The following is a 25936-nucleotide window of genomic DNA, read 5'->3' as shown; positions in this document are numbered from 1 at the left end:
GTCAGGAAGATCTGCTGGGGAGGGAATAGGCTACCCACTCCAGTATTCTTGGGCTTCCTGGCGGCTCATCTGGTAAAGAACCTGCCTGCAATGTGGGTGACCTGTGTTGGGAAGATCCCCTGCAGTAGCAAACAGCTACCCACTCCAGTATTCTATCCAGGAGAATTCCATGGACTATATAGTTCATGGGGTCGCAAAGAGTAATATTGGGATCTGAATGATATTGGGGTCAACCTTTAGCTTTTACTCTGCTTTTTTAAAATTAACACCATAAATTCTATTGCTGTAATATTATGGTTCCCTTTCCTTTAAAGCTACTATCCTTTTTCTTCACTTCTTTTGCATATTCTGCCCCCTATTTCCCCTTTAATCCCTTACAGCCTCTTGAAGAATAGTCTTGAAGGATCCTTCCTTTAATTCCAAACCTTCTCTTTTATCATAGCAATTCTTTTGGTAATACACTTGACTCTCAACCACTTAGTTTGCTGATTCATATCTACTTAACACACATGCTGATCTAAATTATTATTTTTTTGTGCAAAATTTCAAACAAATCAGGAAAGCATATTTGATAAAAATTTAGGTGAACCACAGTCTTCGAAATACTTCAGAGAAATACCATAAGCATTGTTTGAGAGGAAGTAAGCTGCCAGGAAAGGAAGAGATTGTGGTTCTCCTTCCATAGCTGCTTTTCTTTGAAGTAGAAAAGAATAATTTAGAAATCTGCAGACAACTCTTGGCCAAAATTAAACAAAGTGTGTCTAGAATTCAAAGCATGGAATAATCTCTATTCTGTTACAGTGGAAATAATATTTTTGCTCATGTAAAAAGCCAAGCCCACCACTTGTACTCTAGAATCCAACTCCTCTTGATTTTTCTGAAAACATTACTTTTGCAATTATTTCTCTTCCACCCTTTTTTGCAGTATTGATTTTTTATCTTTTCACTGATTCATTTCTATCATCCAAAAAAGAAAAAAAAAAAAACCAAAGCAAACTAAAGGAACAAAAACCCCCATGTTCTAAGGTCCACCATATTTAAAATAAAATCATTTCCTTTGATCATGTATTTTCCTAAATCTATTATCCCACTATTCCTTCATTCTTCTCAGGATATTTGTCAAAAGATTTGGCTAAATACATACTCTCAAATTCTTTATTTTCTGTTGTCTTTTCAACTCATTCCATTCTCTTCTCTTCACAAAATCATTTCTGATCAATATCACTAGGCACTTCCACATTGCCAAGTTAATGGCCATTTAACTATCCCTTATTTCTTGACCTCTCAACATCCTTTGACACAGTTTGACAACTCTTTCTTAATAAAAACTTTCTTCTCTGTGTTTCTGAACACATCTCTTTCTTTTTTTGCTGACATCCTCAGCTACCTTTTCTTAATCTCACTTACTGGCTTCCTGTCTATTTTAGCTCTAAATGTTGGCGTTTCTCAAAGACAGTACTTAGCACTATAAGTACACTCTCTGAGTGAGCTCATTCTGCTTCATATATAGTTCTTTTTCTTGAGATACAGGTACAAATATCTAAATGCATATTAGGCATTTCCTTTTGGGTGTCTAATAGGCATCTCAAACTTATGTCCAAAATCAGATCACTCTTCTTCCAAACACAACTCCTCATTTCTTTCCTCTTGTCTTCTTGATTTTAGACAAAAGTCATATTTAATTTCTCTTATTACACATTTGGTCTTCTCTTGTGGCTCAGAGGGTAAAGAATCTGCCTGCAATGTGAGAAACCAGGTTCGATCCCTGGGTGGGGAAGATCCCCTGGAGAAAGGAATGGCAACCCCCTCCAGTATTCTTGCTCAAGAATTCCATGAGCAGAGGAGCCTGGCGGGATACAGTTCCTGGGGTCATAAAGAGTCGGACTTGACTGGATGACTAACACACACAAACATACATGACACATTCACTCCTTCTGTAATTTCCTTGGCTTTTTCTCAAAAATAAATTCCAAAGATAGGAATAACTGTATCATATTAGCAAAACACCATTATTATGCTTCTATATGTGAGATGCAGTGAGTAGTCAGAGGGAAATCTATGTCTTGAAGTGGATACACTGAAAAAGAAGTAAGTAAGATCTAAAATCAGCTTAAAGAACCCATTAGGGAACAAGAGAAGGGAGAATATTTTAAACCTAAATACACAGGAAAAAAAAAAAAGAAATAGTAAATATTTGAGCAGAAATAAATGAAATTGAAAACAGGAAAACAATAGAGAAAATCAGGGAAAACAAAAGCTGATTTCAATGTGATTCATCAAGAAATTTGGTATCAATAAGATTCATCAAACTCCAATCAAGATAAGAAGAAAAGGGAGAAGAGAGAAATTACCAATATCAGAAATAAGAGATTTCATGGCAATAAAAAGGTAACCTAGGTATATCAGAGACAATTTTATTCCCACAAATTTGATAACAGATAAAATGTGTCAATTCCTGGAAATACACAAATTAAGAAAATTCGTACAAGGAGAAATAGATAAATTGAATAGTCCACGTCTATTGAAGTAATTGAGTCAATTACTAGTATTCTTCCAAACCATAAAAAACAAACAAACAAACAACCCACTGCCAAATGATGTCACTGGTGAATTCTACTAAAGTTGTAAGAAAGATGTAGTACCAATTCTCCACAATCTCTTAAAGGAAATAGAAACAGAGAAAACACCTCCTGAGAAAATATTCTATGAAGCCAACATTACTGAAAGTAGAACAAAGACATTAAAAGAAAGTAAAACCACAGATTTTTATCTCTCATGAACACACCAACAAAATAGTAAAAAAAAAAAACAAAAAAACCAAAAAACTTTGCAAATTAAATCCAAAAATCTGCAAAGGAAGTATACATCATGAACAGTTGGGTTTTATTTCAGGTTTGCAAAGCAGGTTCAACATTCAAAAATCAATAAATACAATCCAATATATCAATAAGCTAAGGAGAAAAAGCATGTAATCAAGTCAGCTGGAAGAAAAAAAAGTGACAAAATCAATACCCATGCATCATAAGCACTCTGAGCAAATAAAAAGCTTGATAAAGAACACTTATTTAAAAATCTACTGTTAACATCATATTTCATGGTGAGATACTTTTCCTTTTAAGCTCAAGAAAAAGGCAAGATGTCTATTCTTACCTCTCCTATTCAGCATTGTATTAGAATTCTAGCTCATGCAAGAAAATCAAGAAATAAAAGGTATACAGATTAGAGAACAAAAAATAAAATTATTTCTTTTAGCAGATGATATAACTGTCCAGTTAGAAAACTCAAAAGAATCAACATAAAAATTCATGGAACTAAGAGGTGAGCACAGAACATTTGCAAGGTGCAAAGTTAATAAATAAAAAGTCAATTTCATACATATATACCAGCAATGAACAATTTGAATTTAACATTTAAAAATACCATTTACAATAGCATCAAAAATTGAAATGTTTAGATATAAATCAAGCAAAATATGTACAGAATCTATATGTGGAAAACTATTAAGCACTGAAAAAATGAATGACATCAAAGAAGATTTAGATCAACGGAGAGATATTTCATGTTCACATATTGGAAGACTCATTACTCTAAAGATGTTGATTCCTTCTGACTTTATCTACAGACTGTAATCCCAAATAAATCTCTTCAAACTTTTTCATAGAGATTGACAAACTAATTCCAATTATGTAGGAAGACAAAACATTCTAGACCAGTCAACACAATGCTGAGGAAGAAGAGCAAAATTGAAGGACTCACAGTACTTGATTTCAAGACTTACTATAAAGCCAAAGTAACCAAGACAACGTGGTATTGGTGAACATATAGACATACAGATCAACAGAACAAAATGAAAACCCCCAAACTAGAAGCCTGATAATATAGTCAACTCATTTTTGAGAAAGACACAAAAACAATTCAATTGAAAAAGGAATGGGCTCCATTTAAAATAAAAACTTCTATTCTGTTAAAGACACTTTTAAGTCACAAAGCAGTAAAAAAAATTTTGCAAAATACAAATCTCATAAAAGGACTTGCAGTCAGTATAAATAATTCAATACTAAACAAAAAATAGCTGAACAACTCAATCGAAAAATTGGCAAAAGATTTGAAAAGACACTTCACCCAAGAAGATATAAAAATGGTCATGTAGCACATTAAAAGATACACAGCATCACCTGTTGATAGGGAAATGCAAACTAAAATAACAGTGAACTTCCACTAGACACCTGCTAGGATGCTAAAATCAAAAGTCCTGACAATACCAATTGCTGATGAGGATGGGAAGAAACAGGGACTCATTCATTGCTGGTGGAAATGCAAAGACATTCAAATTGAAAGACAACTGGCATTTTTTAAAATAAAACTAAGCATAGTCTATCATATGATCAAGCAACTCCCATTCTAGGTATTTAAAAACTGATTTGAAAACTTATCTCCGCAAAAAAAAAAAACTGCACGTGAATGTTTATGGCAGATTGATTTATAATTGCCCCAGACTGGAAGCAGTCAAGATGTCTTTCAATAGGTGAATGAGTGTGCAAACTATGGTACTCAGATGATGGAAAGAGCGATAAAAAAGAATGTGCTATCCAGTCACAAAAATGTATAGTAAGTCTGAAATGCATATTTCATATCAAAAGACGTTAGTTTGAAAATGCTCTGTTTTACATAATTTCATTGATGTTTTATCTGGATAAAGCAAAACTGTAAAGAAGGTAAATATTGTCAAGGTTTGCATGAGAAGTAAGGTTGAAAAGTAAAACACGGGATATTTCAGGGCAATGAACCTTTGTTCTACATGATATTGTAATGGTGTATTCATTACCTTATACTTTAGTCAAAACCCATGAAACTTACAGAATTTTATGGCAGAAAGAGTGAATTTTAATGTATGCAAATTAAAAAGATCATAAAGTCTACTCTGTAAAATGGACAAGTGTTTTACTTGTTTAGGATGAGTGAGAATGGGTGTGGCTCTCCTATGATATGCAGGTAGAGTAAAAGTCCCCATGAGGGGGTACCAGGCATCTAATGAACCCCTCTACAACTATCCTATTACCTAGAATTAATAGTGATGTTTCCGTTGAAATGGTATCCTGTAGGACATGATTGTAGCAAACTGTGAGAAGCATCCACCACTGTTTGGAGGGATTTTTCTGGGGAAAACTTCCATGTTTACCTGTGAATCAGTGTGGACTACCATGCTTTTATCTGGTGCCTACTTACTGACTTATGAGCCCAGAAAGACTGGGTGTCAAATTCATGAGACATTAGTAAAATTTTCCCTATGGTGAATGAGTGATCACTGGTTGAATGGCTACAAAAGGAAAAAAGTAACCCTTCTGCTGCTGCTTGGCAATATGACATCTTTATTTGAAAATTCTTAGCGGAATATGGGGAGAAGGCAATGGCAACCCACCCCAGTACTCTCGCCTGGAAAAATCCCATGGGCGGAGGAGCCTGGTAGGCTACAGTCCGTGGGGTTGCGGAGAGTCGGACACGACTGAGTGACTTCATTTTCAATTTTCACTTTCATGCATTGGAGGAGGAGATGGCAACCCACCCCAGTATTCTTGCCTGGAGAATCCCAGGGACCAAGGAGCCTTGTGGGCTGCCGTCTATGGGGTTGCACAGAGTCAGACACGACTGACGCGACTTAGCAGCAGCAGCAGCAGCAGTGGAAAATGGCAGATATAGTTACTGACAAAGAGAAAAGCCATTGCTATATTTTAATGGTTTTTGGTACCACTTCCTTTTCTGTAACAGAGATAGGAGGAAGATGCGCTGATGCTGTGAAGAGAACAGAATCTTTAAAGCCTGATGTACAGCTGCCAGGTGTAGGCTAACATTACAGTCATTCGAGATGGGACAGGGAAACACCAGCACAGCACTGGTGTTAAAGGGGAAGTAAGAAAAAAAAGTAATAGGTTAAAATGGCATGTAGAAGAAGAACCAAATGCAACACCATCACAGGCACTTCAAAGAACCATCCATCATGATGAAGAGGTCCTGCTATTCAGACCAGAAATTCATTAATGGGGACAGTAAATAAAATTCAAAACAGACACAGACTTCCAAACCTAACTTCATTGCATGTAATGAAAATCTCAGAGGAGTATAAAGTGACCAGATACGGGGATTTTTATGCATGATTTCATTGCTCAAAAATCACAAAAATTTCTTATTTATAGTAATACAACTTAAGACAATATTTGATATTTCGGTGCCCATATACATTATTCAGTGATGACATCTTCAAGACGACCCCAACAGAGTTCACTCAGTTATTTGCTGAGTATGGAGTAGCACTGGGTTTTTCTATGTTGAATTATGCACTAGCAATGAAAAAGTAAGAAGACATTTACAGATATGTATATGAGAAAGTACCTGAGTTTGCACAGGAAATAAATCTCAACATTGTGAGATAAATCACTGTGCATGCTGGGTTCTGAGATTGCAAATACAAATACAACTTGACTATACCAGATGAACAAGGAAAAGGATGCTTCTTTTATTTTTCATAGTCACTGTGGCAAAAAAATCTTGTTTGGGAGAGCATATGAGTATTATGACTATAGTTATTAATAGCCAACACACTAAGTGTTCATCCACGCAGTTTGGAGTTCTATTTGTGCCCTTAGAAGACATAAATGAAAATTTTAAATACATTATGGAGAAGGCAGAAGAAAAATTAGATGACTTAGTGGATTATGTTTAGAGAGTATGAGTCTATGGAAGCAAGGCAGAGGCAGAAGATCAAAAGTTCCAAGAGTTCCACCAGAAACTTGGAAAGTTTACACATCAGTACTAAATGGTAACCACAAAATGAACAACAGAAAGTTGGAATTGCAAATTTCAACAGCTGATGGTAGTTTGTCATTCTTTAATTTGGAGGTTTATTGAAGTGTTAAAGGTGAATAGCAAAACAATGAAAAAATGATCACCCAGATTCTTGGTATTCACACTCGAATATGGTCACCAACAGATAACCTTGTCACAAAGATGGTGACAAAATCTGTATATACAAAATTATTAACAGATACTGCAAATATAAAACCAATAACCAGGTCCATATAAACTTGAGTGCAACCACTTATTGACTTAAAAGTAACCCTGCCAAACTTCATGATAAGAAGGAATAAACATGAAATCCATAACTGGTAATGAATTACAATAAAAATAACTCAAAAAACATTTCAATGAAGTTAATGTTTGTATTATTTAATGAATCATGGACCAAATGTCTCAATGGATGTTTTCGACAGGACCAAATGTCTTGCGAGGGATAAAGTATGTATACTAGAATTGAAAAATTAAGGAAATTACTGATGATGATGATAACCATGATTCTCACTATTGAAGTGGGAGGTTGTGAAAATGCAAAGGAAGAGCTTAGCATAATCCATGTTGTAATGTATTAGATCTGGCAGCATCAGCATAAACTTGTGGAGCCAGCTGAAAAGTTCCCTATGGCCAAAGATTGAACCCTGTGAACAATAAAATAAAGTAGCATTAGTTTGTCCCTCAAAACATAAAATGAATGTGAATGACTTTCATTGATATAAATGACTGGATGAATAAGTAAATGGAACACTAGTCAAACATCCTCTGCAGAACAAATCTAAATAATTTATGTAGATAGTCTCTTCTGAAAAAGATGGAGCATAAATCTCCACTGAAGGGCAGGCTGAGCATATTGACTTCTTTCTGAAGACTGTGGAAATGGGGAAAAGCGAGTAATTTTGCAGTAGTTAAACCTGATGAACACCATTATAGTCAGATGATCAAAGTCACCCTCAATGGTTATGTTGATAAAAGTACCCTTCATCAGATGTGCTAAGAATGATTATTTATCTCTGTGGTCTTCCTCCAGAAACCTATGCGTGTCAGTCACTCTGTCATGTCTCTTTGTGACCTCATGGACTGTAGCCCACCAGGCTCCTCTGTTCTTGAGATTCTCCAGGCAAGAATACTGGAATGGGTTGCCATTCCTTTCTCCAGGGGGTCTTCCCGACTCAGGGATCAAAACACAGATCTCCTGCATTGTAGGCAGACTCTTTACCATCTGAGCTACCAGGGAAGCCCTCTGAAAATATATGACCTAGTATAATGATGAGAAAAACATCAGACTACCTCAGCTTAGGAACATTTTGGAAAATATCTAATCAACATTACTCAAAACTGTCAAAATTCAAAAAAAAGAAAAGAAAAAAGTGAGGAACTATCACACTAGACATATCCTAGTGGTACCCTGAATGGGATGGATCCTTGAATAGAAAATGGTCTTAGGTAAATACTAAGGAAGAGGTATTAGACAAAAAGTGAATAAAGTATAGACTTCAATTAAAAATAATATATTAATATTGACGCATTAGTTCTGACAAATGTACTAATGCAACGTGTTAATAATAGAGGAGGTGTAGTGCAGTCCATGGGGTCACTCAGTTGGACACGACTGAGCAATCTCACTTTCACTTTTCACTTTGACGCATTGGAGAAGGAAATGGCAACCCATTCCAGTGTTCTTGCCTGGAGAATCCCATGGACGGGGGAGCCTGGTGGGCTGCCGTCTATGGGGTCGCACAGAGTCGGACACAACTGAAGCGACTTAGCAGCAGCAGCAGTGTTGGGTATATGGTAACTCTGTAGTGACTTCACAACTCTTCTGCAAATATGAAGCCATCTTGAAAGAAAACATTTATTTAAATAATGAAGTTCCCCTCACTCTTCAACCATAGCCTTTGTGGTTTCACAGCTGTAGGCTTTGTTTCAACGCCACAGCTTGTAGGCACTGACTGCTTTTGATCAAGTGATATCTCTCTTTCCATCTCATTCAAAGATGGATTATTCTATTTATAGGATGTTTGGACAGAGGCAAAACACAGAGGAATCAATGATGCAGAAGCCAAGGAAACATCCCTATCATTGCCAACGTATGTGGACATGCAAAGGTAAGAATCCATAACCTTCCATGAAGCCACAGATTATACAGCTAGAATTTTCTATTGGTCTTTTAGTCTTAGACTTTTAACGGGAACTTTTAAGAAATGGAACTGGAACCTATTATTCAGAAAATTCATAATCTTATTCTGAAATAATCGGTTTACATACATGTCTCCCCATTAGACTGTGCAGTTTTCTATTTCTGCAACCCTTCTATTCAGTCTAGTTTCTGGCATATGTTTATAAATATTGTTAAATTGAAAGTAATGAATCAGAGCTGACTTGACCTAGGTTGAAGATTAAGAAAGTATTATAATGCTTATTTTGTTGAAGCAAAGTTATAAAGACTGGCATCTGAGTTTAGATTCATGAACTGATATGAATACATAGCTGTTATAATATTTCAAACAAAATTTAGGAAGATGGATGGCTATAGTACTTAATCTTACTTATGTTTCTACTTTAGACAGTAATTTTTAATATGATTCAATTCTCTTGATACTTTTGATATATTTCCCTTTTGGGTGTCAATTTGATATATTTGGATGTCTTTTGATATATTTTTCCTTCCTGGGTGTCAAGCCCACTGAATATTATCTGTTTCCAGTCCAGATGTACATAAAGGTAAATGACAAATTTTAGTGGAAATGTTTTGGCCAGTTGATCATCTAATAACCACCCATTTGATTATTACATAAATTATAGTTTTGGAACAGAAGTGTTAACATAAGAATAATATTCATTCACCAGTACTGGTGAATTCTACAGAGTACTTTGGTGGTTGGCAGTGAGAATGGGGGGAAATGTTGAAATGATTACAAAATTCTAGTGATACTAATCAGTTCTGGTGTTAACAGTTCTGGGGATATGATGTGTAACATGATGACTATAGATATCAATTCTGTACCATATACTAGAAAGCGGCACTGAATGTGCATCATAAAAGTTATCACCTCATCTACACACAACATGATAACTTCGTGAAGTGAGGACTGCATTACCCTGGTTGAACCCATGTCTCCTGCACACGTCTCCTGCACTGTAGACAGATTCTTTACCGCTGACCCACCAGGGAAGCCCTAATCACTTCCCAATGCATGTGTACATCAAATCATCCTGTTATAAACCTTAAACAAAGTGTGATATGTCAATTATATCATAATCAAGCTGAACAAAATTAAAAAGCAATGAAATAAATACTTAAAAACCAAAACCAAAAAAACAAAAATATTTAATTATCAGAGAAAGCATACTGGTGTCTTAGACTTCCCTGATGGCCCAGCAGAAAAGAGTCCACCTGCAGTGCAGGAGATGCAGAAGATGTGAGTTCAATTCCTGGTTCAGGAAGATCCCCTGGAAAAGGAAACAGCAACCTACTCCAGGATTCTTGCCTGGAAAATTCCATGGACAGAGGAGTCTGGCGTTCTATAGTCCATAGTGTTGCAAAAAGGGAAACGTGACTGGGCACACATACGCAATTGATTCATCTCTTATTTAGAATTGATGAAACCAATTCTTTAAAGATAACTAAATATGTGTTCATGGTAACATAATATGTACAGAGATTGTAGATTTCTTTCCATCACATTAAGACAATGTGTACTCTCAGAGTTTGGCATTTGTATTGTCAAGTACAAGTTGGCATTTGTCGTTGGCACTTGTCATCCACCTCCGCAAGGACTAAATGATGTGTTGCTGCAGCTGCTGCTTTTCAATATATCCCCAAAAAACTTTAGGGTAGAGAGCAGAGTGCACACATCTCCTCTGTGCTTGAGTGACAAGTCTTCAGGTAGTTAAATATTTTCACGATCCGATTTTACGAGCCCAATTCTTGTATCTCTCCACAGCTAGAAAAACTCTGTCACGGTGAGATGACTGTGTTTTTATGACTAGCAAAGCTTCACAAGAATAGCAGAAATCTTTTGAAAAAAATATGTGCTTGATTGCACGCATTCCACCTTCACCAAAATCACTTGGTACTGACTTTCCCCTTGCCTCTTTGGAGCAACTTTTCAGATCTATCTGAAATGCTTTCTCCCAGGCTGCAGTCCCTATTTTGCCTCAAAGGAAACTTAACTTGCAACTCTCTAATGTAGTGCATTTTTTTCAGTCAACAGTTTGACATATTTTCAAGTTTAAGTGCTGAAATGTTTCAGAAATAAAAAATTAATCATTACAGATAACCCCAAATGTCCCAAATGGCATCAGACTGCTCTGAGACTGACCAGCGTTGCCGTGGTTACACTTGTTGCCACAGTGATAGGACTAACTGTCTGGGGTGAGTAAATTAAAGCTACACATTCAACCATAGAGATTAACATGTTTCCTTTGGAGTTGTTTTTTCTTTTTTTACATTCCTCTAACTTTTTCAGAATCATTGTTCACATTTACCTAATATTCTCTTTCAATATTGTTTTATTTATGTTGGTATTAAATGACAAGGTTGATAATTTCATTAATTATTAATCATTTCCCTCTATGTAGAGAGGGTAATAAATGTGATTTATACTCTGCTAGAAATTTTGTAATTAATTGGCAAACTGTGGGTTTGACAGTCACAATTTGCTGAAGTTTTATATTTTGGCAAAAGCACTTTGTTGAAGAAAATTTGCACAATGTGCGAGTTGGGAATTAAGTTTTATTTGGGGCAGAAGGAAGCCTGCCTCCTGGGAGACCGTGATTCAGATAGCTCTGAGAAACTGCTGCAAGGAGGAGCGGGGGAGGAGCTAGGTTATTCCGAAGTTTTGCAACAAAGGGCAGCTAATCTGAACACCAAAAGATTATTGTTAATTAAAGAAAGTCAGATATCTGAAGTTAAGGAATTTGGCACTTGTTTATGTATGGGAAGATCAAGAGTCTGGGCTCACTGAAATCATTCCTTTCATATGCACTTCAGCTATCTGGGTTTTCACATCCTGAGCTTCTTTGGGGCTCACTCTCACAGGGAGTGGCTGCTGTCTGATGGTTGTTAGACAGCAGGCATTCTCCTTGCTGAGTTCCCTTAGGGCTCACAGGCTCACTTTAAAGGGCTGCAATCACTGATAATGGTGACATCCTTGTTTACTGATAAGGAAATACTCCATTTCTCAGTTGCTAAACAATGTGGGTTTGACAGTCCCAATTCTATGAACTGAAGTTTTATATTTTGGTGAAAGCACTTAATTTTATGAAAGTGGATTTGGCCCTAAAAAAACAAAACAAAACTTACGGAGTTTACATATGATGATACTTTGAAGTTTTGACAAAATTTATCAGCTGCTTAAAAATTTAAGGCCGAGTTAAATTTAAGATTTATTGTAAAATGAGCTCTACTTCAGCAAGAGCTACAGTCCTACCTATTATTGTTTCCATTTGCTGTGTCCTATTACATGTTAGGAGTTGTGACAAATAGCTTACACTCACTAACTTGTAGCCTTCCATCAACTCTAAGTTCATTAAATATTTCCCCTTTTTATGTACAAGGAACCTGAGGAAAAGAGAAGCTACATCACTAATTCAAAATCACACAGAATTCTAATCTATTATACCAAACAGATGCAAATGTAAATATATTCTATAACTTGTTTTTATTGTTTCTGCTTACGTTTTTCTAAGTGGGAATTCTCTGAGTCTTTAAACTTATCATCCTTTGTCAAATTATAAGGTTAAAATGCTATAAACAGATGTCCTCTCAATGAGTATTTTGTGAATCTATTTGCAGATCCATACTAACCAATGCAATGGACATGAACTTGGGCAAACTTTGGGAGATGGTGAGGGACAGGGAAGCCTGGCATGCTGCGGTCCCTGGGGTTGCAGAGTGGGCCACTGAACAACGACATTGATGGATAATTAAAAGGCCAAGGCTTATAATTGTAGGAATCTAACTAGTGTTACTCCTTTCCTTCATTTCTTAGTAAGTCACCTAAGCATATATTCCTGCAGTGACAACCCCAGCCAGAGGTTTAGTAATAAGAATGGAACCAAATATTGTAACTGCATGAATCTTTCTCCCAGGAAGCAGCAGAACAGTACAAACTTCATAAGTAACTGGTTTTATATCATTGTGTTTTGGGGGAGGAAAACACCAGTTAACAGAAGAAAGTGGTTCATCTGTGTAGATTCGAGAGCTAACAAAAGACATGGCCAGCTAAATGGTCAAAGTTAAGTGTTTATATACCTATGCTTCAATAAGGAAAAGAATTGTTGCTTAGTCACTAAGTCGTGTCCAACACTTTGTGACCCTATGGACTGTAACCTGCCAGGCTCCTCTGTCCATGGAATTTCTCAGGCAAGAATATTGGAGCAGACTGCCATTTTCTTCTCCAGGGGATCTTCCCAACTGAAGGATCAAACCCACATCTTCTGTATTGGCAGCAGATTCTTTATCATTGAGTCACCTGCAGAAAGAAAGAAAAAAATGACTCTGATGGGAAAAACAATATGGGTTTTTGGGAAAGATAAGTGGATTTTTCAGAACATGTCGGAACTAATAAAGTTTGTGACAGTGTCTGTTTAAGCAGGCATGAGTGGTCTTTCCCTTTTCTTCGTGGCCATAAAATTCCCCCAGAGAAGGAACTTAAGGTAGGTTTCCTATCAGTCTCTTTCGTGGGAGTTGTTTTTACCCTAAAGAGGGGATTCATGGCAGCCTCACTTCTCAAAAGGTAACTGAGCAGGACTCCATGGGGCCTTTCTGGGTGGGACAGATCTTCCCTCAAATCCTCTGCTTTAGCTCCTGTCTGAAGGGTCTAGCTAATAGTATTTGATACATATTTCCAGAGGTGTTTTGTAGATGTTAAAAAACCTCCCCCTCTCCAACAAATGGAAGATGTTAACTACTGATGACCTTGAGTACAGAGCCCCAGGCCTGCTGGAGCCTAAGAACTGGTGATGTTCACTCTTGTAACACTGCTCTGTTCCTTCACCGTCAGCCATCAGAGAACTGTGCATGAGCGGATCACAGACCTTGCAACCTCCCTTCCTCATCTTTCTTTCAAAAGTTCTTTGCCAAAACCCTTCAGGGAGCTGTGGGGTTTTTTTAGGGCAGGAACCACCCTTCCTTGCATGGCCTTTCAGTAAACCTTGCTCTGCTCTAGACTAATGCTTTGCTTTGCTTGACACATGAACTGGAGTTAACAAGATGTGTTTACTTTTTGTCTGATAAGCAAAGCTCAGAGGAGGTTTCTTCCTGCATCTGTTGAATCTCAAGTTGTTTTTCAGCTTAAAATAATTCTCAAATAAAAATGGAATATTTTAGGCTGGTGATCAGATCCTTTTCAGTATTTTGAAGATGGTTTTCTTATTGTAATTATTCACTTTCAACTCTGGGTCCTTTTAATCTGTTCAGGTTCACTACTTTACTATCCTGTACTGCTCACTTACCTTTGCAGCTGCTAAAACTCTTAAATACCACTGTCTCCAGCAGTCAACTTGCTGCTACTTCGAGTGTTACAATTCTCTTGCTAGTCAACAAACATATCACTATCTCTTCCTATTTTTCAAATTCTTAATTTATTAATTTGACATTGCATACTTATTAGGCAAATATGAAATACTTTGTTTAATGATGATATGGTAAAAAACTTAAGAAAAAGTCCCTACCCACAAGATGCATATGTGTGTATGAGAGATAGTGAAGATATAATCAAATGCCTTTTTCATGTGAGGTTTAACTGATGAAACTTTTTCCTGACAGAGGTCTAGAGTAGCTTCTTGTGTGAGGCATTAAGGTGAGCCCAGGATGTGGAGTGTGGTTAAGGATGATATGATAATAGATACTGTTTTGGAGCAAAGGGCTTTCTGTCTAACACACGTAAAATTCAATACTTGGCATCAGCTTTTGAGAGAAGGAGAAGCTTTATCGTGAGGTCAATCAATGAGATAGCAGACATGTCTGTTAATCTGTCTCTCTAATCTGAGTTTCAATCATGCTTCTATGAATTAGGGGAGGAGGGTGGTATGTGAAATTTCTGATATGTGTCGACTAAAGAAATATTCACAATCTGAAGTTGAGAGTTATGTTTTATTTGGTAGGGATTTTTGGAACTCTGAGCCCGAGAGGCAGCATCTCGAGTAACCCTAAGAGAACTGCTCTGGGGAGGTGATGGGGGAGCTAGGGTATATAGGAGTTTTGCATCAAAGGGCAGGTAATCAGGCAGTCAAAAGATTACTGTTAAATAAAGAAATCCAGAAATCACAAGTTAAGGAATTTAGCCCTTTCCTATGTATTTGTTGCTGTTGTTAGTAACTCAGTCATTTCTGATTCTTTGTGACGCCCATGGACTGCAGCACAGCTAGGCTTCCCTGTCCTTCATTATCTCCTAGAGTTTGCTCAAACTCATGTCCATCATGTCAATGATGCCATCTAACCATCTCATCCTCTGTCAACCCCTTCTCATAGCTTCATTTAAAAACTTAATCATACACTGCTTTGTATAAAATTGATAACTAAAGAGACCCTTCTGAATAGCACATTCAGAGCTCTGTGGTGACCTATATGGGAAGGAAATCCCCAAAAAAGAGGGGATATATGTATTATGGGCTTCCCAGGTGGTGCAGTGGTGAAGAATCTGCCTGCCAGTGCAGGAATCACAAAAGACATGATTCCCTGGGTTGGGAAGATCTCCTGGAGTAGGAAACGGCAACCCACTCCAGTATTCTTGCCTGGAAAATTCCATGGACAAAGAAGTCTGGCAGGTTAGAGTCTGTGGGGTCACAAAGAGTCAGATAAGACAGCACACACACATGTGTATATGTATAGCTGATTCACTTTGTGATACAGCAGAAACTAATACATTCCAAAGCAACTATACTCGAACAAAAATTAATAAAAAATCATTGTCATAAATCAGGTATTAGAGTACAAAACTCACTATTTTTTAAAATATGGTTGGAAAAAGTTAAATTTTAAAGTCTCTTTACCCCCTCCTTTCTTCCCTCCCTCAGTCTCAGGAGTTAGAGATGATCAAGATAAAATATTCTTGAGGAAGATGGTAGAGCATTTACATTTCAAGGTACACAGAGAGAAATGCAAGTTTCTCCTAGAAAATTAGCTTCCACTAACTGAATACGCGGACTTCCTAGGTGGCTCAGTGGTAAAGAATTCACCTGCCAAGGCAGGTGATACAGATTTGATCCCTGGGTCTGAAGATCCTCTGCAGGAGGAAATAGCAATCCACTCCAGTATTCTTTCCTGGGAAATTCCATGGACAGAGAAGCCTGGTGGGCTACAGTCCATGCGATCAAAAAGAGTTGATCATGACCTACCACTAAACAACAACAGAAACTGAATATACAAAAACCAGTTTTAGGATGCTCAAAGAGTTCCATCTTGAGCATTTTTGGGGCAAGATTTCCTTCAATTTCTAAATAGCCATTTTCTTCTCCAGGAGATATTCCCGACCCAGGGATCAAGCCGCCATCTCCTGAACTGCAGGTAGATTCTTTACTGTCTGAGTTACCTTTCTAAATAGCCAATTCAGTTAAAATTTGAAGAAGTAACATCACTCACTCACACTCACATACCTCTCCTCAGATGAACTTGAATCAGCATTCAAGTTACCATAAAGACTTGCTAAGGAAGGTTAATACCAGGAAGAAAGAGCAGGATTTGGACTGTCTCTCTCTCTCTGTCTCACACACACACCCACACGCACACAGAGAGTTCAGATTATATGTTCTAATGTACTATGATAAAAGTACACATAGTTGATTTTAGTTGCATTTCTTATAAAATAGAGAAATTAAATGCAAAATTGCACATATTAGATATTTTTACTTTTATTCTGTAAAATGCCTGTTCATCATCTTTGCCCTTTTTGCAAAAAAAAAAAAAAAAAGAAAAAAAATGGAGTGCTTATTTTTTCTTATTTATGTGTTCATTGTAAAATATGAAAATTAACCTTTCTCATAAATTATGACCATTTTCTAAGTAAAAAACCCACCTAACACTATAAGCTTTTGCATATTTTAATGCCATGAGTTATGCTAAAATATTTGTATAGTCTTGATTTGAGTTGGGACTCTTGCTGGCCAAAATCCTGGCTTTCTCTCCCCACCAAAGCCTAATAAAAAATATGGAGTTTGGAGGAGATAGAAAGGTGGCTTTAATTCTCAATCAGGGGAGAGGGAAACACAGTAGGATCATGCCTCAAAAACTGTACCCCCCTCCCCATGATGAAGTGAAAGTGTTATTCACTCAGTCTTGTCCAGCTCTTTGCAGCCCCATAGACTGAAGCCCACCAGGCTCCCCTCTGTCCATGGAATCCAGGCAAGAACACTGGAGTGGGTAGCCATTTGTTTCTCCAGGGGATCTTCCAGATGCAAGGACTCAGCTTGAAGTACGAATATTATTAATTTTTCTGAATATAGAAATATATTCCTGAATATAGATTTATTTTCTGAGTGTAAATTTTATTCATTTCTGAGTATAGATTTATTTTAATGCCTTTTTTCAAGTTTTTCATTTTCATGGTGATATGTCTGGAGGTCCTTGGGGCATAGAGATATTGGAATCATGGTAAACATTTTGTTCACAAAGTTACTGATAAAATATGCTGTAAAATGTATTATTCTGCATCAAATGTGACTCTGAAAAGGACATTTTATTTTTCAGAGTGGTTTTCCCCTGATGCCTTTCAGATATCTAGCCATTTAGTCTCTCTAAGTTTTTCTATCTCCTGTCTCTAAACTGTATGACCTTTAGTAAGTTACTTAAGCTTTATTTTAGTTGCCCTCTTTATTCTTTGCTTAACCTTAGCTTTAGTGCCTTTATTTATGAAATGTGGAACATGAAGTTAATAATTTTATGTCATAAATGTTATATAAAGAAAAACATTTTGTACATTCATATGAATAAAGAACTCAGGAAATTATTTAATTGTAGCCCTTAATAGTATGGAGAAGGCAATGGCAAGCCACTCCAGCCTAGAAAATCCCATGGACAGAGGAGCCTGGTAGGCTGCAGTCCATTGGGTCGCTACTAGTCGGACACGACTGAGCGGCTTCACTTTCACTTTTCACTTTCATGCGTTGGAGAAGGAAATGGCAACCCACTCCAGTGTTCTTGCCTGGAGAATCCCAGGGATGGCAGAGCCTCCTGGGCTTCCGTCTATGGGGTCGCACAGAGTCGGACACGACTGAAGCAACTTAGCAGCAGCAGCCCTTAATAGTAAGGACAGGGAAGGCTGGCGGGCCACAGTCCATGGGTTTACAAAGAGTTGGACACCACTTGTGTGCTTAGTCAATCAGTCATGTCCGACTCTTTGTGACCCCATAGACTGTAGCCCACCAGGCTACAGTGGGGGATTCTTCAGGCAAGAATAATGGAGTGGGTTGCCATGCCCTCCTCCAGGAGATTGTCCCAACCCACAGATCAAACCCAGGTCTCCTGCATTGCTGGCAGATTCTTTACTGTCTGAGCCACAAGGGAAGCCCAAGAATACTGGAGTAGGTAGCCTATCCCTTCTCCAGGGAATTTTCCTGACCCAGGAATCATACTGGGGTCTCCTGCATTGCAGGCGGATTCTTTATCAGCTGAACTACCACTTAGCTACTGAGTAACAAAAATGACTATTTCTGGCATTTATTTCTTTGTCCGCAAAGAGTCAGAAGTGACTTAGCAACTGAACAACAACAACAGTCTCTTTAAGGACTATCAGTGGAGGAGGCATTCATCTCTTAAAAGTGAGACAAATTTTTTTAAAAAGAAATTTTTTACAAAATTAGTGCCAAAATTGATTTTGATATTCAAACCTTGTTTTTGAGTTTATTTCTTCTGTTTTTATGTTTCAGGAAACCCTAGCCAAAACTTATGCCCTAATGACTGGGTACAGAAGAAAGGGAAATGCTATAACTTTTTCAAAACCTATCAATCATGGATCGATAGCCAAAAATTCTGTTCAACAATGAAATCACATCTCTTGGTGATCCAAGATAAGGCTGAATTGGTAAGAGCTCATTTGCCATGAAAAAGAAAAAAAGTCCTTTTAAAACTAAGAGAAGAGCTACTGTGTGCTCAGTGGTGTCTGACTCTTTGTGACCCCATGGACTATAGACCACCAGGTTCATCTGTCCATGGATTTCCCAGGCAAGAATACTGGGATGGGTTGCTATTTCCTTCTCCAGGGAAATCTTCCCAACCCAGGGATCAAACCTGGGTCTCCTGCATTACAGGCAGATTCTTTACCAACTGAACCACCAGGGAAGCCCAGAGAGGTACTCATCAAAGGCGCTACCCATATCTGACAATATTCCTGGTATCTTGGGTGGGACAGATGGAGGCTCCTTAGACTTATTATTTATTTTACCCATAAACATCAGTCTTCTTCAAGACTGCACATTGGTAGGCAAAAAGATAGCTATCTCTCCTTTGGGTAGACATTAATTCCTAGTTTTTGATCAAATTCTCTTTGTATCCCTTCATCAGTTGCTGTTTATATCATCCTCATGAATTCCATTAAGTAGCAAATGCCTTTACACAATATATGCAAGAATACTTTGGAAACCTTCCCATATTAATTTCCTACCTTAAGTATGTAGAAAACCTTTTAAACCTTCTTAAGATTTTCCTGATTAGGAGGATAAATATCAAAACCTTTAAAGTCTGGACAAAGGTCAGAAGAAGCTGTTTTAACAGTGAAACAGTTCATTTCCTATGGATCCCTTTCACAGGATTTCTTACAGAGCAATATACAAGATGGAATTTACTTTTGGATCAGATTGAATATTTCTCATCCACAAAAGACATGGACCTGGCTGGATGGCACCCCATTAAATCTACAATTGTGAGTGTTTCTGGCATTTGAGTGTGTGTGTATGTCCAGTCATTTCCAATTCTTTGCGACCCCATGGACTGTAGCCCGCCAGGCTGCCTTGTCCATGGAATTTTCCAGGCAAGAATACTGGAGTGGGTTACCATTTCCTACTCCAGAGGATCTCCCCGACCCAGGGATTAAACCCGAGTCTCTTGTATCTCCTTCACTGGCAGGCAGATTATTTAACACTGCATCACCTGTCATTTGAGTACTATAGGGGGAATTTAATAGTTCAACAGTCAATCCCAACTGGGGGCTGCCTGAACCTGTAGGGAGCCAACTGGTTCCTACAGACTGAAGACTTTAATCTTTGTTAGTGTGTAAATGATCAGGAAATTTGCCTTAGAGAAACAGACTCCTAAACTATTTTCATATTTAGCTTTCTTTTAACTTACAGATAATGCTAGAGGTATAAATGGAAAATCATAATCAATGCAAAATTCTCTAAATTTAAATTCTTATTACATGCTTCTTAAGAAAAGAGGTTTAAGAATAATTCTTATTTTTTAAATTGGAGTATAACTGCTTTACAATGTTGCATTAGCTTTTGCTGTAGTACAGCGTGAAATGGTCACATGTATACACATATCCCCTCTCTCATATGCAAAATAAAGATCTTAGAAGACTGCTATGATCTGCATGTTTGTATCACCCAAAAATCCTTGTGTTAAAATCCTAACCACGATGTATTAATACACCATGATGTATTGAAAAATAGGACCTTTGAGAGATGCTTAAATCATGAGGGTGGAGCCTTCACAAAGGTAGCTTTCCCCACCCCTATAACTGGGAAATATTAAGGAAAAAGTTATATGTAACACAACAAACAGCCATTTGACTCTTTTCATATTCTATTATCCCAGTAAACAATATCTGTATCTATTTTATGTGCTCATTCATTTCTGTTTAAATTCTATGGGTAGAGAGTACTGAATCTTTGGGGATTCTGTGCTTATCCTCAAAACACAGGTAGAAGGTTTGGATAGTCCAGGGCAAAAACTTCTACTCTCAGTATCAAGGCTTGGGGGATCATTAAAAGTTGACTTAACTTCTTGAAAATTTGAAATTTTGTGGTATCTCTTAAAGAGATGTGATGTGGAGGAAATGAAAGAAAATAGAGATGTTCAAGAGTGATACAGCAGACTTATCAGGCTGGCTGAGGGAAAGTAAAAATTTCTCAAAAGAAGGAAGTCACCCAACAAATGAATATTCTTACCCAGAGACTATTTACAATATCTTTTGTTAAAATTCATACTCTGTACTCACATATGCCACAATCTCTGTACACCCTCCACACTAAATTAAATTTAAAAATTTATCTTTGATTATTTTTAATGGATATCTCCCAGCATATTTTTTCTAGAAAATCAGCATGATCCTTTTTAATTTTTTAAATATTTTATTTTTAAGTTTTGTTGGAGTTTAGTTGATTTAACATGTCCTATTAGCTTCAGATGTACAGCAAAGTGAACCAGTTATGCATATATCCACTCCTTTTACCATTATATTTTTCCTGTAGAATGTGATGCTCTGCCATCCACATGCAAACCTGATTAGAATTATTAATTTGCTAATCTGATTCTTTAAGTTGAGTATTTTCTGATTTCTAAGATATTTTGCTTATTTAAGACAGGAAAAGTTGGCTTGAACATCATGGAAAAACAGAATTTAGGGGAAGTTTCCTTCTTTTATGTTAAAGATAAAGAATCTGGGTATATCCTTATACACCCACATGCACAGAAATTTTCTTGTTGAGGTGTCTATGTGAGTTTACAAATTTTAAAAGGGAGTTGATCTTTTGTAGAAACAAAGAGGCTCATTACCAACAGTGAAAAAAGATTTTTGAAAGGTCTTGTTCTATTCTGGCTCCTATAACAGAATACCACAGGCCGGGTAGCTTATAAGCAACAGAAATATATTCCTCACAGTTCTGGAGTGTGGGATTTCAAGATAAAAGTACCTGAATGATCTTGTTTTGTTAAGAGGATTCTTCTTGGTTTGCAGCCAGAGCCTTCTCAACATGTTCTCACATAGTGGAAGGGGCTGGAGGTCTCTCTAGAACCTCCTTTGTAAGGAAATAATCCCATTCGTGAAGGTTCCACCCTCATGACTTAAGCATCTCTCAAAGGTCCTAACTCCTAATATATCATTTTGGGGTTAGGATTTTAACATATGAATTTTGGGGTGATACAAACATGCATATCCTAGTAGTCTCCTAAAATCTTTAGCTTTCACACGATGGAATGGATTGGGAAACCAACGTTTCTTACATTTTAATTTTCATTTTAATTCCACATAGTAATGATATTTACACTTTGACACATTGGAGAAGGAAATGGCAACCCACTCCAATGTTCTTGCCTGGAGAATCCCAGGGATGGGGGACCCTGGTGGGCTTCTGTCTATGGGGTCACACAGAGTTGGACACAACTGAAGTGATGCAGCAGCAATGATATTTATAAATGACTGTTTAGGAAAATATTTGGAGGAATTCCTTCATTAAATAAATTGCTTTTAATGTGCATTCGCTCTCTAAATTTTGCAATGTCTCAAACTCCAGATTGGAGAGTACATTCTTCCTAAGGAGAGAGAAAACAGAATACACAGAGTTGTGCTTTTAGCAGAGTGAGAACAGGTGTCTGGGGAAGAGCCCAGTTTTCATGTGAGTCACTAGCATGTTGCCTTTTCCTCTATAGATTTCAAGTTCTTGGCGAGGTTGAAGATGATGCTTGTGCTTTAATAACAAAAAAGGGTGTTTTTCTGAAAAGTGTCTCATTCAGAATTACTGGATTTGTCAAGGTGTGGTTCCTTCATCTACAGACAATGACCTCTGAATTGATCACAGGTATAAATCTTCCTGTTTAAAAAAATTATGCATTTTTGTGGAATCACTTTGTTTCTACAAAAAATATTATTTGTGATAGTGCTGATAATAGTGTGGACGTGGGTCACTACCCATCAAAGCAATCAGCCTTGAGTTCTTGGCTCTACCTGAGGACTGAAATGACATTTTCATAGTCATCTCTCATGAATGATACTGGCTGTTTCCGACAGAAACTATTGCTTTGTCTCCTCAAGAATTCTCTCCCTACACCTTGTCTTCACCATTAATGGAAAAACTTTTTACTTTTTCAAAGACAATCCATTGGATGTTACATTTTTGAATTTTCTACCATTGAATCTATACATTTGTCTGTGTCTTGTCTGTCACTTTTTTCTCTCCATTTCCAAAAAGAAAAAAAAAAACAAAAACCACACTTCTTTCTATCTAAATTAGATCTCCAAGTCTATGGTCAGGATTGCATCCACTTCATTTTTGTCAAGGCGATCCCTTCCTTGATCATGTCTTCTTTAACCTCTCTCTTCTTATGCCTTCCTTTCTATCAGCCATTAAACATGAAAGCAACAAGAAAATTGTTCATTAACCACATGTGTCTTTTGGTTTCCACCCAGTTTTCCCTCACCCCTTTTAAGTCAAATTTCCTAAAAATTTTTATACTTGCCTTCCTCTTTCTGTTTCTCAATCCACATTCTAAAATGTAGTTTCTGCTTTTCCTACTATTGCACTAACGTGTTCTTGCCACACTTCTGACAAAACACAGTCAGGACTGTTTGCTTTCACTATATCTCTCAGCAGTGTTACTCATTGTTGACCTGGCATTCATTTTGAAATCTTTTTTAACCTTAGCATCTATGATGCAAAGTTTTCTTGAAATTTTCTCTACCTCTCCAACTATTCCTCCTCAGTATTTTCTGCAACATCTATTCTCTCATCTGATCTCTTAAATAATGATATTCCTCAGAGTTCTTGTGGGTCCTCTATTACACGCAACTATTGGCTGAACTCATCCACTCTATAACTTCAATCGCTATCAATTTATTCTATTTTTAAATAATTTTTATTGAAGTGTAGTTGCTTTACAATGTTGTGCTAGTTTCAAGTGTACAGCAAAGTGAATCAGTTATCAGTTCAGTTCAGTTGCTCAGTCGCGTCTGAATCTTTGCAACCCCATGGACTGCAGCATGCCAGGCCTCCCTGTTCATCACCAACTCCCAAAGCTTACTCAAACTTATGTCCATTGAGTCAGTGATGTCATACAACCATCTCATCTTCTGTCATCCCCTTCTCCTCCTGCCCCCAATCCCTCCCAGCATCAGTCTTTTCCAGTGAGTCAACTCTTCGCATGAGGTGCCCAAAGTATTGGAGTTTCAGCTTTAACATCAGTCCTTCCTATGAATATTCAGGACAGATTTCCTTTAGGATTAACTGGTTTGATCTTGCAGTCCAAGGGACTCTCAAGAGTCTTCTCCAACACCACAGTTACAGTTATATATATATACATATATTCACTGTTTTTTTAAAGAGTCTTTTTACATATAGGTCATTACAGAGTATTAAGTAGAGCTCCTTGTGCTATACAGCAGGTTCTTATCAGTTATACACAAAAAAACAATTTTATATGTTCGGTTCGGTTCGGTCGCTCAGTCGTGTCCGACTCTTTGCGACCCCATGGACTGTAGCCTATCAGGCTTCTCCGTCCTATGTAGTTGTGTGCATATGTTGGGGATTCCCTGGTAGCTCTGTGGTAAAAAAAAATGCCTTCAATACATGCGGGTTTGATCCCTGGGTCAGGAAGTTCCCCTGGAGAAAACCCACTCCAGTATTCTTGCCTTTGAAACCCCATGGATGGAGCAGCCTGGCAGGCTACAGTCCTTGGGGTCACAAAATAGTCGGACACGACTGAACTACTAAACAAGCGTGTATACGTCAGTCCCAATCTCCCCAATTCATTGACAACTCCCAAACCCATACTTCCTAGCCCAGACCTTATTATAGAGGATTGCCCCTTGGACATCTCTATGTACATCTCAAGACCCCTTAACTAATGAACTTAAACAGATTAGTGGATTGGTAGCAACACGCTCACTCTAGTTCAAGCCAGAACTTTGGGAGTCAACCATGACTTCTTCCTTCTTCTCTCTCTCAATATATAAAAATTCATTTAAACCCTGTCAGTTTTATCACACGATTATTTCTGGGTCTGTCTCTATACACTTTATTAATCACCCAATCATCTTGGATTATTGCTCTAGCTTTTCTGTGTGCCGCAGTCCATTCTCCATGTTGTCATCATGGTTTAGATGCTCTGAACCTCACATCCTCACATTACTCGCCACCTGATTTCCTTCAGTGGCTTTTCACTGTTTAAGCCTTTTACCATCTGCTCCAGCCACTCTTTGTTCCTCCCCCACCTCCATGCTGTGTTGATGCAAGCACACTAACCCTGTTTGAGTTCCTCAAATGTGGTGTGCTGTCTTTTGCCTCTTGCCCAATCATGTTTGCCTCAGCTCAACACTGTTCCCTTTCCCACTCTTCTGTTCAACTCTTCCTTATTTTTCAGGTCACCAGTGAAATGTCATTTACAAGAAAATACTTCCGTGACTATTGTCTACTCCAGGCTAAATTGTAAGGATTTAATATATATTTTCATAGTTCCCTGCACTGATTTTAATCCTAACATTTAGAACCTTTTTTTTTTTCTCCTAAACCATTGTTTAGTTATTCATATTTCTTCATGTGCTATAAACTCAGTAAAGTGAATAATCCTCATCATTGTGTGAACAAGATGTCTGATTCATACTGGTAGATAAGTACTTTTTATGTTATCAAGTATGTATTTGCAACCTGTTCCCCAGCATCATTTTTACTAGTTAGCTAGAGCTTCCCCTAGTTTTGATAAACAAAACCTGTATACAGAGACATAAAGTCACTTCTGTTTTTTTCTTTTTTAATAAATATCAGTGTTAGATTTACAGACTAATAAATAAAAATTTCCAGGTTTCTTGCTTTGTGCTTTTTAACCAAGAACCTTCATTGAGGCTTGGAGCTGAGAGATGACTAATGTTTGCTGATTGACTTTAAATTCACCGACAGAACTATTTTAATGTCTTAGATTCACTAACAGCAAAATTTAAAGATCATAAAAGAATTTTAAAAATTTATTTCAAATTCATATGTATAAACAGAAATAATTATAGCTTTCTGGGAAAGAAATATAAAATATTCAACTCAAAAAAATCAAATGCACAGAGCATAAAACCATGCTTACTTAGTATAACAAATGCAAAAATATATCAGTTCAGTTCAGTTCAGTTCAGTTCAGTTCAGTCGCTCAGTCGTGTCCGACTCTCCGCGACCC

At 37.3% G+C, this 25936-nt stretch overlaps 1 pseudogene; it reads left to right on the top strand.

Moving 5' to 3' along the window:
- The first annotated feature begins 8839 nt into the window (after positions 1–8839).
- On the top strand, positions 8840–22570 carry LOC129536580 (killer cell lectin-like receptor subfamily F member 1; annotated as a pseudogene).
- Positions 22571–25936: the final 3366 nt, after the last annotated feature.

The sequence above is a fragment of the Moschus berezovskii genome, chromosome 6 (assembly GCF_049115385.1).
Source record: "Moschus berezovskii isolate FMDL1 chromosome 6, NW_MosBer_1.0, whole genome shotgun sequence".
Classification (NCBI taxonomy): Eukaryota; Metazoa; Chordata; class Mammalia; order Artiodactyla; family Moschidae; genus Moschus; species Moschus berezovskii.
Note: the sequence above shows the minus strand (reverse complement) of the source record. Positions and strands in the feature narration are given on the sequence as shown.